The 17,489-nt window shown below is 35.2% G+C and overlaps 1 pseudogene; it reads left to right on the top strand.

The window, feature by feature from the left end:
- The first annotated feature begins 5,356 nt into the window (after positions 1-5,356).
- LOC131822566 (trifunctional enzyme subunit beta, mitochondrial-like) lies at positions 5,357-6,883 on the top strand (annotated as a pseudogene).
- Positions 6,884-17,489: the final 10,606 nt, after the last annotated feature.

The following is a 17,489-nucleotide window of genomic DNA, read 5'->3' as shown; positions in this document are numbered from 1 at the left end:
ATTTTATTTATTTATTTAAGAGAGAATGAATGGGAGAGAGAGCACAAGTGGGGAGGGACAGATGGAGAGGGAAAAGCAGAAGCAGACTCCCTGGGGAGCAGGGAGCCTGATGTGGGACATCGTCTCAGGACCACGGGATCATGACTTGAGCTGAAGCAGCTATTTAACCAATGAGCCCCCCAGGTACTGTACCCCAAAGCATACTATTTCAACATCTGAAGAAACATTTATCTATCTATTTATTTACTCATTTTTAAAATATTTTATTCATTTATTTGACGGAGAGACAGAATGAGCACAGGCAGAGGGAGCAGCAAGCAGAGAGAGGGAGAAATAGGCTCCCCACTGAGCAATGAACCCAATGTAAGGCCCAATCCCAGGACCCTAGGATCATGACCTGAACCAAAGGCAGACACTTAGCAGACTTAGCCACCCAGGCTCCCCTTGAAGAAACATTTAATTAACATTTCATAAGCACAACTTAGAAAAAACAAAAAGCTTTTCATATTATGTTCAAAATTGATATTAAACCTGGAAAATATTATCATAATATGAAATCTACAACTTACACAAATTTATTAAAATCCAAGTAGAAATCTTATAAAGAATTAAATCCATATCATATATCTTATTAAATGTAATCAAGTTTAGTTTATTACAGGAAAACAAGGTTAGTTAACAATTCAAAAGTAACTTTATATAATTAATGACATCAATGACAAATGAGGAAAAATAATATTCTATATCAAAATAAGTGGAAAATAATATGGCATAATCAAACAAATGGAAAATACAGATCTACCCTGGATATAAAAATATAAAGTTTATAATACAACTTTAAAAAACAAAAAAGCTAGAGAATTCTTATATAAATTTTACTGAAATATAAAATATTTGACAATATAAAAAAAGACAAAGATAATAATTACCATAAAAATGTAAATATTTAATAATATTCCATTAAAAATGCAATGAGATTTTATAAAATAATTTGAAAGCATTAATTTGGTAGAAAAAAGTAAATATATATTTATAATTAAAGATTAATCAAGGGAGTCTTTGAAATTACTAGAAAAAAAAAGACAAATGAACTTTCAAAATATGCTCTACCTTACATTATACAGCAGTGTACATTTCAAACATTTTAAATGGGCAAAATTTAAAAATAAAAGAAATAACTCTAAAGGCAAACAACAGAAAATATAAATTACAATATGCATGTACTCGGTCTTGGGACAGAAAGGGGCTATCAAATTAAATGTTAATAAAAGTGTACTATTAAAAATAGTTGATAGAAATCAATATGTTAAGTTTTCAGTGTGAAATAAAATTTAACAGAAGAATAAAAAGCAAAAGGAATATGAAGGATACTACTTGCCTCATATCTAGCAGATTATAAAAATAATTGAAGTTATATAAAAACAATGAATGAGGGGTGCCTGGGTGGCTCAGTTGGTGAAGCAGCTGCCTTTAGCTCGGGTCATGATCTCCGGGTCCTGGAATTGAGCCCTGGATCAAGCTCCCTTCTCAGTGGGGAGCCTGCTTCTCTCTCTCCTCTGGCTGCCGCTCCCCCCATTAGCTCTCCCTCCCTCTCTCTCTCTGTCAAATAAATAGATAAATAAAAATGTTAAAAACCAAAACAAAACAAGGTAATGAATGTTCTAGTTGAAACTGGGGAAAGGTAATGAATATATAAATATTTTTTGGAAGATTTTATTTATTTATTTGACAGAGAGGGAGAGAGATCACAAGTAGGCAGAGAGTCAGGCAGAGAGAGAGTGGGAAGCAAGCTCCTGGTCAAGCAGAGAGCTTGACAGAAGCCTCCATCCCAGAACCTGAGATCATGACCTGAGGTAAAGGCAGAGGCTTAATCCACTGAGCCAACTAGGTGCCCAAATATACAAAACTTAAATGGATAAAAATATAACATCTAACCATACTAAATTAATTTTCTTTGAATTTAATAAAAATAATTCAAATGAAAACATCGTTGTTATATTTGTCCTTTGAAAAAGTAATTATCAAATATAATGTTAATAACAAGACTGGTGACTATGCCAAAAAATATAAAATGACTCATTGGCAAAAATCTCTCTTCTATAACTTTATTCCTAAGAAGTTAGTAATTAAATAAAATGACATTCACTGAAACATTGTTGTGATTATGAGAATTTAGAAATAGCATATAGTTCAACAATAACTTAACTTAATAAATTTTAAAACAGCTTCATAGTAACGCTGTATGGTAGCAGGCATTTTAATGGAAATGTGAAAATGTTTCTGGTATTTAGCTCAGTGAAGTTATAATGTATAACTTCAATATGCAGTATCGTTTCTATTTTCTAAATTATGATCCTATGCATCTAGACAAGGATCACATATATACACATCTTTCTATACTTGGGTTCACATTGTTTTTTTCTGTTAGAGTAACTTATTGACATGTGTTTAAATAAAATGTGTGTACTGGGAGGTGGAAGAATCAGTTCCTTGATTTTTAGAAGCTTATTTGGTAAAGGATTAAGTGAATAGATATCACTGAAAAATCCCCTGAACCTCCTTTTTTTTCCTATAAAGAAATATAGTGATCACTAAGCTATTTGGTTAGCAAAATTACTTTCTTGTTTTTTATCCATTGAAGAGCCAATATATACCCCAATTCAATCAGAGTGAAAAACACCACCTAGGGATCTTTAGGTCTCTGTATGCTATACAAATATTGTCATAGCATTTTGCTGAATAACACTACAAGGTGATAAATGCATAAAATGATCCCTGAATTCCAGCAAATAATAGGACACTGGTGAGTGTGCAGAGCTATTGCCTAGGACTACTTTTTGCAAATCAATAAGGCAGAAACAATAATGTTTAATTTTTCTAGAAGAGACAAAAAGGTATGTAAAAAAATTGTGTTAAAAATTAAACTTTCGGGTGCCTGGGTGGCTCAGTGGGTTAAGCCGCTGCCTTCGGCTCAGGTCATGATCTCAGGGTCCTGGGATCGAGTCCCGCATCGGGCTCTCTGCTCAGCAGGGAGCCTGCTTCCTCCTCTCTCTCTCTCTCTCTCTCTCTGCCTGCGTCTCTGCCTACTTGTGATCTCTCTCTGTCAAATAAATAAATAAAATCTTTAAAAAAAATTAAACTTTCACAAAGAAAACAAGAAATATATTCTACAACACCAAAATTAAATGATTGTTCTAGCTATATATAGTGATGTTATACTTATTCACCACCATCATGACATTTTTGTAAATAGACTAAACTATTTACCTTTTCTTTAACAAACAAACTTTCTTTAGTAATTGGTACCTGATCCTAACTACTTTCTAGTACACTTTGAGACAACAAAATAGCAGACTATGACAGGCTTGGTTATAATATTTTGAGGCATGGTTTCATGGAGACTATAGGTTTTGACCTTTGTGAAATCACGGAAACATTAAGTATGACTAAACAAACGTGCTCAGAATTTCTCTCTTCTCTCCTTTGTCTTGCCCCCAATGAAAAAGCAGTTCAACCTTTCATTATTTAAAAAGTCTTCTAAGCTATTTAAAGATAAGAGAAGAAAATAATTGTTATTAATCTGATCCATAATTTTAGGAGTAGCAAGGGGTCGAGAGCTGAGAATCAAGTGTAAAGATTTATTATACAAATGTAAAGATTTATAATACAAGAATAACTTAACCTTCCTGCTCTATGCCCCTCTCCACTCCATACACACACACACACACACACACACACACACACACACACACACGTTAAGCTATTCACCAGTGAGCTTCTGAGAACAAGAGATATTTATATACTCAGTTTCTAAGCAGACCATAAAAATGGAGAAAAGGGTAAAGGTCATTGTTTCACAGCTGGAAGCAGATAAAGAAAAACCCTATAAACCAGTTTCTTCTAGTGCTTTCTGTTCTCTTATGAGACAGGAAATAGGAGGACTGAGTGTCCAGAATGACTTTAGACTTCTGGCTTAGGAAATATTGGTGCAGCGCCACAATATCTCTCGCAAGGAAGGGATGCAGATCTTGTTATATAGGTATTAAATCATGAGCAAGTGATTATATGTTAAACTGACATATTTAGGTCCAGTTTCTTGTTCTGTAAATAACAATCTTAAAAGTTGTCATGCTGTTCTATGAACTAAAAGGATAAACAAACTGAAAAATAAACTGTTCTTTAATCCCTAAAAGAGGGGAGGGCATAGGGTAAACCACGGTCCCCCAGACAGAACACAAGGAATCTTAGGATACTCAGATGAAACTACCATTAGAACCTCAGTGGGAAGGGAGAGGTAGGAAACTGGAACTATAACTGAAGAATTTCTGGAGACTCGGTGTGCACAAGTCTGAGAGTTCAAAGCTCCCTGGGAACCCAGTCATGAGAAGGGCCTCCACACCTCTGTCAAGGTTCACTTCAGTGAAGTCTATCAGGCTTTCACAGTAAATACCAGAGAAAAATTATCTGGGTCTCCTTTGGGGGGAATAGAGGAAGGCAGGAACCATTTTTAAATACTCCAGGAAACTTGCTAACTAAAACTTTAGGAAAAAAAGAAAAGAAGAAACAGGAATGACTGAGAATCTCCCCATATTAATGTTGGATACCAACCCACAGATCTAGAGTCTCAGAGAAAATCAATTAGGATAAATGCCAAAAACAAAAACGGACAAACAAAACACCTATACCCAGGCACATCATTTTCAAACTACAGAAAATTCTGAATGAAGTCCTAGAAAACAAAAAAGCACCTCACCTAAAGGGGAACAAAGATGGAAATTACATCCAACCTCTCAAAAACCATGCAAGAACAGAATAGAGTGAAATTTTTAAATGTTTAAAGGAGGAAAAAAACAAAACAAAACAAACAAAAAAACACCTACCAAGCTAGAATTCTGTACCCTATGGAATTATCCTTCAAAGGTGAAGGAGAAATAAACACTTGCTCACACAAACAAAAGCTGACAGCAATAGTGGCCAGGAGATTGGTCTGGCAAGAAACGTTAACCAGTTATTTACACAAGGGGCATGGTTTGGGGGCCCCCTGGGTCTCCACAGGCCTTCTACCCAGGACTCTGGGGTGCCCTCAGCCGCCCTCTCCAGAGCAGAGGACCATCCTTGAGACACTGAAGAAGCTGACTAGTTCCACCCAAAGAGCACGGAAGTTCAAACGCCTCAAGTTGAGGCTGCCCAGAGAGGGTTTTTCTCCGGGCGCACAGTACAGCCAGGCTCTGGAGCACTTCCTGACTAAAACCCCTGATGCCAAGTGGTCGCGGACCTCTTCATCCTGCTCCTCCTTTCTGTGTAAGGCGGCCTAAAGGACTCTTTCTCCAGTGGAAGGAAGGAAGCCTGTGGAGGGATGCTGAAGTTTTTAGACAGGCAGTCAAAGGGCAGCCCTCAAGGACCCGGAACCCTAGAAGACTCTGGCGGGTGGGAGGTGTCCTTTTTAGGCCAATAGGCTCTTGGTCCTTTTGAGTCCTGTCACTGGGCTCTGGACCTTTATCCCAGCAGGAGCCTGGATGGCGGAAACTAACATGAGAGGATTTCAATATTACTTCCATCTTGACTTACCCATTTAAAATTTTTCCTACTTTAAAAAAAAAAGCCGTAACATTTTCTTCAGGAACTCTGAGCTGTTCTTCCCAGCTGTGAGCTGCCCCAGGCATCCACATCCAAGACAACTTTAGTCAAACCCCAATACGTATAAAGAATACCATGGTGGTGGATTTTGTTTGCACTCCTTTGCTACCAGGCATGATTAGGCTAGAAGAGCACTTTTGGGTTTGATGCATCATACCAGTGTTCCAAACCAAGTTGTTGATTATATTGGCACAATTATACAAGAAGTGAAAACAAGCAATGTGGTAGAGAGGCTGCCCTCGGAGCTGGCTTCTCTGACAAGACTCCTGCTCATATTAGTTTGCATCTCTGTCAACCAAGCCAGGGCCATAGATGTTGGCTTGATTGTTTCTGGCCAGTGTGATGCAGTTGTGGGAGGTAGTGTAGAGTTGGACATCTCTATTCCTCATTCAAGCAAGGTGAGGAAAATGATTCTTGATCTCAGTAAGGCCAAGACTCTGGGTCAGTCACTGTCTTTAACCTCTAAATTCAGATTGAATTTCTCACCACTTGAGCACCCTCTGGTGAGACGATGGGCACTCTGCATACCAACTGGTCACTGCCTTGGCTTTTTCTAAGTATGTACTTTGTTTCCACAGCCTGACCCTAAAAACACAGGGCGAAGGACTCCTTTCCCATGTTGTATTCTAAAAAGTACCAAGAAAATATATAGTTACCGAAGATAATTATGCTCATCCTTTCTGCCTGGAGCAGATGGCCAAACAAAAACCTGTATTCATCAAGCCCTGTGGTATAACGACAGCTGCAAACTCTTTTTTCCTGACCGATGGTGAATCAGCAGTGTTGATTATGGCAGATGAAAAAGCTCTGGCCATGGGTTATAAATGGAGGTCATTTTTTAGGGATTTTGTGTAAGTATCTCAGGATCTAAAAGATCAACTTTTATTCAAACAATATATGCTATTCCAGACGTTCTAGAGAAGGCAGGATTAACTGATATTGATGCTTTTGAATTTCTGCAAGTTTTCTCAGGTCAGATTTTGGCTAACTTGAAAGCCATGGATTCTAATGTGTTTGCACAAAAATACATGGTTAGAAAAAACAAGATTGGATTGCCTACTTTAAAGAAGTTTAACAATTGGGGTGTATGGCTGTCCCTGAAATACCTATTTGGAGACACTGGCTGCAGGATGGTCATGGACATGCCAACAGATTACAGAAGGAAAGAGGCTAGTATTCCTTAGTGACTGCCTATAAAACTGGAGAGCAGGACCATGCTATGATAGTGAAAGCTTATGCAAAATAATGGCTCAGGAAGAGGTGACCTTGAGTTTCTGTGCAACACTCATACTAGGTAATGCCATTTCAATGCATTACCAAATGATACCTATAAATTCTATATCTTCTTAGGAAAACAAAATTTGTGGCCCTCTATTAAATGTTTTGCAGTTAAGGCTGGCTAGTGTTCTGAGCTTTCCAATAATCATGGCTTACTGCTCTTTCAGGGATTACTTAGCTACCAGAATCTCAAACAGTGATAGGCCTAAACATTTGGTTTTGGTCTTTATTTTCATTGAAGAGTAAGTGAGTATTTGCAATTTGTGGGAGAGGTTAGCTGAGATTTAGAACTATCTTCGTAACATTTTCAAATTATATCCATTCCTATATGTAACCTAAAGATAGATTCTTTTCTGTGAAATACAAGCCAGTGTACATAAATTAACTTAATTATGGAAAGATAATTCAGAATCTGAACAATGTGGAGAGGTATTGACTCTAAAAATATTTTTTAGAGACAATGAAAATAATATAGGTCAGAAACCCAGATCTACATAAAGGAAGAGCATCCAAAAAGGAATGAATGAGAATAAAATAAAAACATTTTTCTTATGCTTAATTGATTCAACAGATAAATTTTTCAAAATAATAACACCAATAATGTATTCCAGTGTGTATGCTTATATATATGCCATATGTGCTTTATATGCTTTTTTATAAGTGAAAAGAATGATAGCAATGATCCAAAGAACAAGAAGAAAGAATTAGGTTTATTTTATAATAGCATACTCACACTACTGGTGAAGTGGTATACTGTCATTTGAAAGTGGACTTAAATTAACTGTAAATTATTTATTGCAAATCCTCAGGCAAACACAAAAAATATGTGCTATATTCCAAGAAATGAGAAAAAACGTAATTCTATAAAATGCTTATTTAAAACTACAAAAGGGAGAAAAAGAGTGGAAGATAATAATAGAAACAATATGAGCATCAAATAAAAAAACGATAACAAGTATGGTAGATATGAGCCCAAATATATCAATAATCACTGCAAAACAATAGTCCAAATCCACCATTTAAATGGGAAAGATTCTTAGAGTGAATAATAATAAAAAAAAAGAACCCAATTGCATTATGCCAAAAAGAAAAATATTTTAAATATAAAGAGGCATATAAATTAAAAGTAAGTGGATGGAGAAAATATACTATGCTAATACATAGCAAAAGAAAGCCGAAGTAGGTACATTAATTTCAGACAGCAGATTTCAAAGATAAATTTGTTACAGTTAAAGGACATTATGTAATTAAAAAGAGGTCAATTCCCCAAGAAGACATAACAATTCTTAATGTGTATATGTCTAACAAGAGAGCATCAAACTGTGGGAAGCAAAAACTAATAGAACTACAAAGAAAAATAGATGAATCCACTATTATAGCTGGAGACTTCCAGAACCCTCTCTCAGAAAGGGACAGATCCAGCACCTAGAATATTAGTAAGGGCATAGTTGATCACAGTACCATTAATCAGCTGATTGTAATTGACATCTATAGACTAAATCCTACAACATCATTATAAACATTCTTTTCAAGCTTCACATTGATCAGTGTCAACTACATTTTTGTCCATAAAACACAAATTTAAAATTTAAAAGAAAATAAATCCTACCACATCTACTCTCAGATCAAATGGAATTAAAATAGAAACCAATAATAGATAACAGGAAAATCCCACAAAATGTGGAGACTAACTAGCACACTTCTAAATATAGACATACATCATTTTATTCTGCTTTATTTTATTGAACTTCATAGATAATGCATTTTTTTACAAAATGAAGGTGTGTGACAACTCTCCATCAAGCAAGTCTATGGGTGTTATTTTTACAACACCATTTGCTTACTACATGTCTCTCTATCCAATTTTCATAATTTTTACAGTATTTTAAACATTTTCATTATTATTATATTTGTTATGATGATCTGTTATCAGTGATTATGACTCATTGAATGCTCAGAGAGTTAGCACTTTTTAGCAAAAAAATTTTTAATTAACGTATGTACTTTTTAAGATATACTGTTATTGCACAATTAATAGATTATAATATGGCATAAACACAGCTTTTATATGCACTGGGAAACTAAAAACTTCATTTGACTCACTTTGTTGTGAGATTTGCTTTATTGCAGTGATCTGGAACTGAACCTGCAATATCAGCCAAGTGTCCCTTTAATATATAGCTCAAAGAAGAAATCTCAAGCAAAATTTTAAAAAGTTTATTTTTTTTAAATGAAAATGAATAAAGAATTTATCAGCTTTACTTATTTAGCTTGTGGGATGCAGCTACAGCAGTGTGTATAGGGAAGAAGAAAATAAATGCTAATAATTAGAGAAGAAATTAATAGAATTTAAAACAGGAAATCAGTAGATTAAATTAACAAACCCAAAAACTGTTTCTTTGAAAAATAAAATAAATTGATAAGTCTTTAGCCAGGCTAAAAGAAAAAGGAAGCACACAAATTGTAAATATCAGAAAGAAAGAAGGGACATCACTACAGACCCCATAAACATTTAAAGTATAATAAAGGGATACTATGAACAACACTACATCTAGAAGTTTGGTAACCTAGATGAATGAGCCAATGTCTTTATTTTTTTTTAAAGATTTTATTTATTTATTTGAGAAAGATAGTGATCATGACAGGGGAGAGGGTCAGAGGGAGAAACAGACTCCCCCCTGAGTAAAGAGCCTCATGTGGGACTTGGTCCTGGGACTCCAGGATCATGATCTGAGCCGGAGGCAGAAAATTAACTAACTCAGCCATACAGGCACCTTTGGCCAATCCCATTAAAGAGATATAATTTTCCAAAATTCACACAAGAAAAATAGATGATCTGAATACCCCTATATCTATTGAAGAAATTGAATTAATATTTAACCACCTTCTAAAATGGATGCACCAGGCCCACATGGTTTCACTGATGAATTACACCAAAAACTCAAGGAGTGGGGCATCTGTGTGACTCAGTAGGTTAAACGTGAGCCTGAAACTCAAGTCATGATCCCAGGGTCCTGGGATCAAGGCCTACACTGGGCTCCCTGCTCAGCAGGCAGCCTGTTTCTCCCTCTTCCTCTGCCTGCTGCTTCCTTTGCTTGTGCTCTCTGTGTCTCAAATAAATAAATAAAATCTTTAAAATAAACTTAAGGAACAAGTCATATCAATTCTATACAATGTTTTTTGGAGGATGGAAGTAAAAGGAATACTTCCTAAATCCTTCTTTGTGACCAGCATCACCTATAACAAAACCCAACAAAGTTACTACAAGAGAACTACAGACCAATATCTCTTATGATCAAGACACCTCAACAAAATATTAGCAAGTTGGATCTAACAATGTATAAAAATAATTATATACCACAACCAAGTGGGATTTATCCTAGGTATGCAAGGCAGATTTACAAATTCAAAAGCCAATTAATTCAATCCGTCAGTGAGCCAAAAAAGCAAAATCACATGATTGTATCAATAGACGCAGAAGAAGTATTTGCTAAAATTCAACCACCATTTATTTAAAAACAAAACAAAACAACAATAACAACAACAAAAAAAAATCAGTAAACTAGAAATAGAGCCAAACATCCTCAGCTTATTAAGGAGTATCTACAAAAACACTGCAGCTGGGATGCCTGGGTCCGTTAAGCAGCTGCCTTCAGCTCAGGTCATGATCCCAGGATCCTGAGATGGAATCCCACATCGGGATCCTTGCTCCACAGGGAGCCTGCTTCTCCTTCTGCCTCTGCCTGCCACTCTGCCTGCCTGTACTCCCTCTATATCTCTGACAAATAAGTAAATAAAATCTTAAAAAAAAAACAAAACAAAACACTGCAGCTAACATCATACTTAATGAGAAATTCAAAAACGTACCACTAAGGTCAGAACAAGGTAAGGAGGTCTCCTTTCACCTTTCTTTTAAAATCTTATTCTGGAAGTTTTAGCTAATTCAGTAAAACAGGAAAAGGAAATACAGGATATATAGATTAGAAAGGAAAAAATGAGATTATTTTTGTAGAGTACATGTAATCTGGTAAAAAAAAGCTGAAATAATTGGCAAAAAATTCCTAAAACTAAGAAGTGATTATAATAATGTTGGAGAGTATACCTTACTATACAAAAGGCAATTACTTTCCTATCTATCAGTTGTTTAACTACCAGTTAGAACAGGTAGTTGAATGAGTATAATTTGAAAATAAAAACACAATGCCATTTACATTTTCATTCAAAAAATGAAGTAGCTATAAGTCTAACAGAATTTGTATAAGATCTATATGAGGAAAACTATAAAGCGCTGGTGAACAATATATAAGAAAAACTAAATAAATGCAGAGATGGTTCATGTTTTGTACAGGAAGACTCCATATTGTCAGTATGTTCACTCTTCCCGTCATGATCTATAGTTTCAATTCAATCCCAGTCAAAAATCTCAGCAGTAATTTTGTGGATATGGACAAACTAATTCTAAAGTTCATATGGGGAGTCAAAGACTCAGAATAGCCAATAACATATTGAAGAACAAAGTTAAAGAATGACACTATCTGACTTCAAGGCTTTCTATAATCTGCAGTACTTAAAGAAGCATGAAATTGGTGGGAAAAAAGAACAGGAAATTGATCATTGGAATAAAATAGAGAGCACAGAAGGAGACCCACATAATATAGTTGATTGATTTTTTATAAAAGAACAAAGGCATTTCTATGGAGCAAACATCATCTCTTCAACAAATGGCACTGGAACAACCGGACATCCATATGCAAAAAAAAAAAAAAAAAAAAAAAAAAAAAAAAAAAGGAGAGAGAGAGAGAATCTAGAAACAGACCTTATACCCTTCACAAAAATTAACTCAAAACACATCACATATCTAAGTATAGGATAACATAAGAGAAAAGTTAGTTTACCTTGGGTATGTTGATAACTTTTTAGATGTGGCTTAATCCGTGAAAAACGTAACTGATAAACTGTACATCATTAAACTTAACAAACTTCTGCTCTGTAAGAGATCATGTCAAGAGAACAAGAAGACAAAGCTGTAGAATGGGAGCAAATGTTTTTAAAAACCATCTGATAAAAGACTATTACCCCAAACACACAAAGAACACTCAACAGTAATTCAACAGACAACCTCATTATAAAATAGGTCAAAGGGTTTAACATATACTCCCTAAAAATGTATGCAGATGGCAAGAGAGCTTAGGAAAGATGATCCATATAAAGTCATCAAGGAAATGAAAATTAAAATGAGATACCACTACAAACCTATTAGATGACAAAATGCAGAACACTGAACACCAAATACTGGTGAGAACATGGAGCAACATGAACTCTAATTCATTGCTAGTGGCAATGCAAAGTTGTGCAGCTACTTGGAAAGATGGTTTGGAGGTTTACTCTTAACTACGTGATCCAGTAATCACACCCCCTGGCATTCACCTGCAAGATTAGAAAATTTACTGTGTCCACACAAAAGCCTGCACATGGATCCGTATAACAGCTTTATTAATAGCTACCAAAACTTGGAAGTAACCAATATGTCCTCCTGGTTACTGTCCTAAGTGAATGGATAAATAAATTATTACATCTGACAATGGACTATTATAGAGTGCTGAAAAGAAATGAGCTATCAGACATGAAAAAACATGGAGAAACCTTAGAATAATATAACAAGTGAAAGAAGACCATCTGAAAAGCCTATATACTGCATGATTCCAACTCTGAAATTCTGGAAAAGGCAAATACAATGGAGAAAATAAAAAAGATGAGAGGTTGCAGGCGGGCAGAAGGAAGAGAAGGATGAATAGGTGGAGCAGAGAGGATTTTAGGTCAGTGAAAATGCTGTTTCATATCATAATAATGGATACATGGTATTATACACTTACCCAAAGCCCTAGCTAGCATATACAACACCAAGAGTGAATCAAAATGTAAACAAGAGCTTTGGGTGATTATGATATGTCAATGTAGGTTCACCAGTTATAACAAATGTGCCACGCGTGAGGGATATTGATAATGGGAGAGGCTGTACATGTGTGGGGCAGGGATTGTATGGGAAACCTCTGTACATTCTCCTCAATTTGGGGGAACCTAAAACTTCTCTGAATAAAATAAATTCTTAATATAACAACACATTTTAAAAAATCACGTATTTAAGAGAACATGGAAAGTAGTTTTAAGAGATGAAGGGGAGGGGGAAAAAAACCTCATGCTGGGCATGTAGGCTATATAAATAAATGCAGGTTGGGAAAGAGATAAAGAGGAGTATGAATTGATGGATTTAGCTTGAAAGTAGAGGAGGCAGCAACTAGGGAATTTCCCAGGATATGGTGTTGAGAAGTACAACTGATTTACAAAGTCCCTGCTTTAATAAGATTTGGAAGACCTCTATACTCCTCTGAAGTTTTCTTCTTGCCATAAGACACCTCCCAACAGTAGTCTGCAGAACACCTATACAGAGATTAGTCAGTCTTGTTCTTGAGATCTTTAATTTGTCTTCTGGAAAAATGACACATCGGTTAAAAACCCATTACTGCAATCAATATTTCAGGAAGCCTGGAGAGCACATGTTTGCTAGCGACAATCTATGTATTTGCACCAAAGGAAAGGTAGACAGACATTCTTTCCTTGCCTTTTTTATGGATGCTAGCTATTCCATCAGAAAATATAAAAACCCATTTATTTCACTAGTAAAAAAAAGTGCTATGTGATTAAGGAAACTACTAGTAGTTCAGTGAAAAAAGAAATGATAAATTTAGGGGAAAATGGTCATATATAAATTAATAGCCTTCACATTATCGGAAAAAAATTACTTGAAAGAAAGTATTATTAACAGAACTAAGGACTTGAGAAACAGGTCTCTGTAAATGTTATTGTGACCAATTTTAGTCTTTATATACTCATTCTAATCTTTCTACTTTTCAGTGAAAACTATTCTAATTTCCAAACATGGGGGAACAAAAATCAGTACCTGGCTATTTCCCCTTATCCCTTTCACACATTTAAATATTTAGGATTTTAAAATACTGATTCCTAAGACATCTTCAAAGAATATATTTCTTCAGTTTTTTCTTACATATTTATCTATCTAACCATTTGTTACCTACCTATGTTTTACCTTCCTACTTACCTACTTATCCATTATCTACCTATTTATTTATCTATCTATTGATATAAATATCTGCTGCAATAAGAGTTGCATATAGCACACCTTATCACAAAGGATTCCTTGTTGGTCATTAATAAGATGCTGAAAACTCTTATCTTTTGTTAAACTACCTACTGTGATCGACTTATTTGAGTCCCACTACCCAATTATGACAACTCTGTATTTTAGAAATGGGTAAAGAATAAGTAATCTGTATGATTTTGCATCTTTTCTGGTTTAGGTACATTTAAATTGTTATGTAAATTCTAGGAATGTTTGATAATATGATATTAAAAATGTTTTGCATAGAAATTATTACTGCAATTTGGATGATTGCTGTGTCTTCAATCTGTCTTCTTGGGTGAAGTCTTTTTTATTTGTTTTACTATTAGTCTGAATTCAAAACCTTACCCATTTTGAAACTGTATTTTCTCTAAGTTTATAGTAAAAATTATTCTTATTTAAATGAATCTGCTATCATTTAAGCTGAATTAATTTTATTCTTAACAGGATGAGAATATTTTTCTTATTAAGCTACACTCAGTTTAAGGCATTTGCACAATATTAAAAACTTAACAATAAAGATGAAAATTCTGAGGTAGAGTTGATCTGATAGCTTTATGTATTTAAAATCCTCTTTGTTATTTTTAATCCTCCTTGTACATACTCTCACATAATGTAATTCAGTGTTTGAGGCAAACTCAATTAATGAAATTCACAGTATATTAAAAACTTTAAACTATGTTTAAAGATACCATTGAGATGTAGGAAAAGTGGAGATTACGATAGGAAACCATACCCAGGAGATTAAGATGAACATTTATCTACTCAACGGGAAAATGTGTAATTCCTCTTGAGATTTGAAGAATTATTTGATATAATCTATGGTGTTTTTTCATATTATAAAGCAAAGAATTGTTGGGGTTTTAAAAAGGTTAAAAGCACCAAAAAGTTTTAAAATACCACTTTCTTGCTTACTTATGATTTATATCTGCAGTTTACTATGTTTTGTAGATTGCTAATATATTTGTTTTCCACTATTTATATCATTTCAAAAAGTATCAGAAATATTTTATAAATACAAGGACTATTATATATAAGTATAATGTATATGTTTTAATATATATGGTCTTTTATTTGCAAGAAGAGATACATAAGTACAATAATATTGTCAGTATATATTTTAAATTCTTCTATCTAGTGACTAGAAAGAGGAGGCTGTATGACACAGGAAATGAAGAAGAGGAAAATGGGGATTTTTAAAAATCTAGTGTCTTAGAGTAAGACAAGGAAAAGAATGGGGGTAGGGGAAAGGAAAAATTGCTTTTTAGATAAAAACACCTGTAGTTGGGATAGAATAGAATTGATTAGATAGATGATAGATGGATGGAGGTATAGGTAGATGATAGATAGGTAGATACATGCATACATAGATGTTAAGCACTACATTGTGTTCCCCCAAGTTCATATACAAGTCTTAATCAGTACTTCAGTATGTGACTTATCTGAACAGGAGACCTTTAAAGAGACATATAAATTAAAATGAGATCATTAGGGTGACACCAATCTCACTGGTGACTTTATAAGGAGAGAAAATTTGGACACACAGAAAGCATTTACACAGGGGAAAACCCATCTACAACAATCTAGAGGCAGCAAAAGGGAGACGATTTATAAGTTAAGGAAAGAGGCTTCAGGAGAAATCAACCTTGCTGATACCCTGATCTTGGACATCCAGCCTCAGAATGGTGAGGAAATACATTGTTACTTTAGACACACAACCTATGATATTTTGCTATGGCTGCCTGAATGAAATAGAACAGTAGATATTTCCCCAATTGTCCTTTTGGATTCTGTGAGAAGACTGGTTTTTAGTGTGTTTTTACATTAATCTGGAGCAGACACAACAGAGACATGTGCCACCGGGGATTATGCCCACTATTTTCTAAGCCCCTATAATTTAGATTAGAGCTTTTCCTGTATGCTCCCTCTAGGAGACAGAGAGAGTCAGTGCACCTGCCATTGAAATGGCAGGAATGGGTAAAGTGACTGAAAATGTAGGGAAGGGATGACCTAAGCCATAAATACAATAGACATTGTGACTGTATCACAGAAGACCAGCAGTGCCTCTGAGCAAGAGCTAGCCAGTTAAAGCTGGCAGGGGGACTAGCATTTAATATACTTTGTTACAGAAATTACCAAAGACCATTAGAACAGGAAAAGGACAGATACATGGATCTAAAGCCTTTCTCTTTGCAGTGGAGGCTGGAAATTTTCCCTCTTAACACAGGTGTGAATTTGGAAAGAAGGGGAGGAAAAATCCTAAAACAAAACAAAAGAACAAAAATTCTGTATTTACAAGATGCCAAATAGAATGGGTAAAATGAAAGGTATTGTGTTAAGTTTAAATTGCAGAAGTGAGTCCACTGTCCCTATAATGCCCACATTACCCGGGCCTGAAGGGACTCATGAATTCTAGTAGGTGGCTTGACTTTGGTTAAATCACATAGACAAGCAAAGGAAGCATAATCCCCTCTACACTCCCACTATTGATGAATAAATATAAAACCCCACTAAAAGTACTTATTTCTCCTTTGTTGAACTCATAAAAGGTAACCGTGGACTAGGCTCTTGAAAGTATTTGAGCTATTGAAATTGCTGCTTACAGTGATGCTTGGAATTGATATTAAAATAGCAGAACACATTTTATTATTTCATGACAAAAGAAGTCTGACAGGAGGCAAGAAAACCAGTCTCTGAAAGCGTGACTAATTCCCAACCCCACTGAATGGAGGGTCTAGAGGAGCTTGAGCACAAGCATTGTCAGCCATGAATATCTTAGGAAATTGAATGAATTGTGTCTTCAGTGAGGAGGCATAAATAAGACTAATTATAAGGAGCTGGGAAAATAATGAGTAGAAAAGAAAGGGAGGAAAAGGAAGGGACAGAAAATGTGTTAAGTACTAATATTTATACTTCATTTAAACCATATAATTCCAAAACATTTTTTTTAAGATTTTATTTATTTATTTGACAGAGAGAAATCACAAGTAGTCGGAGAGGCAGGCAGAAAGAGAGAGAGAGAGGGAAGCGGGCTCCCTGCTGAGCAGAGAGCCCGATGCGGGACTCGATCCCAGGACCCTGAGATCATGACCTGAGCCGAAGGCAGCGGCTTAACCCACTGAGCCACCCAGGCGCCCTCCAAAACATTTCTACAAAAATATATTTCTAAATCTTTGCCCTCAAGGGTCTAAGATTGGAGTCAGCAGACTATCATATGTGAGGAAATTTGAACTTCCACCAGGTTTTCCAAGTAGAAGGCTAAGACACAAATTGCCGATATCAGAAATGAAAGAGAGGCTGTTACTACAGATTCAGTGGACACTAGAAAGATTAAAAAAAAAAGGGATATCATGGACACTCCATGTTCACAAACTAG

This window comes from Mustela lutreola, chromosome 1 (assembly GCF_030435805.1).
Source record: "Mustela lutreola isolate mMusLut2 chromosome 1, mMusLut2.pri, whole genome shotgun sequence".
In the NCBI taxonomy this organism is placed as follows: domain Eukaryota; kingdom Metazoa; phylum Chordata; class Mammalia; order Carnivora; family Mustelidae; genus Mustela; species Mustela lutreola.
This window is presented reverse-complemented; position numbering and strand designations above follow the sequence as displayed.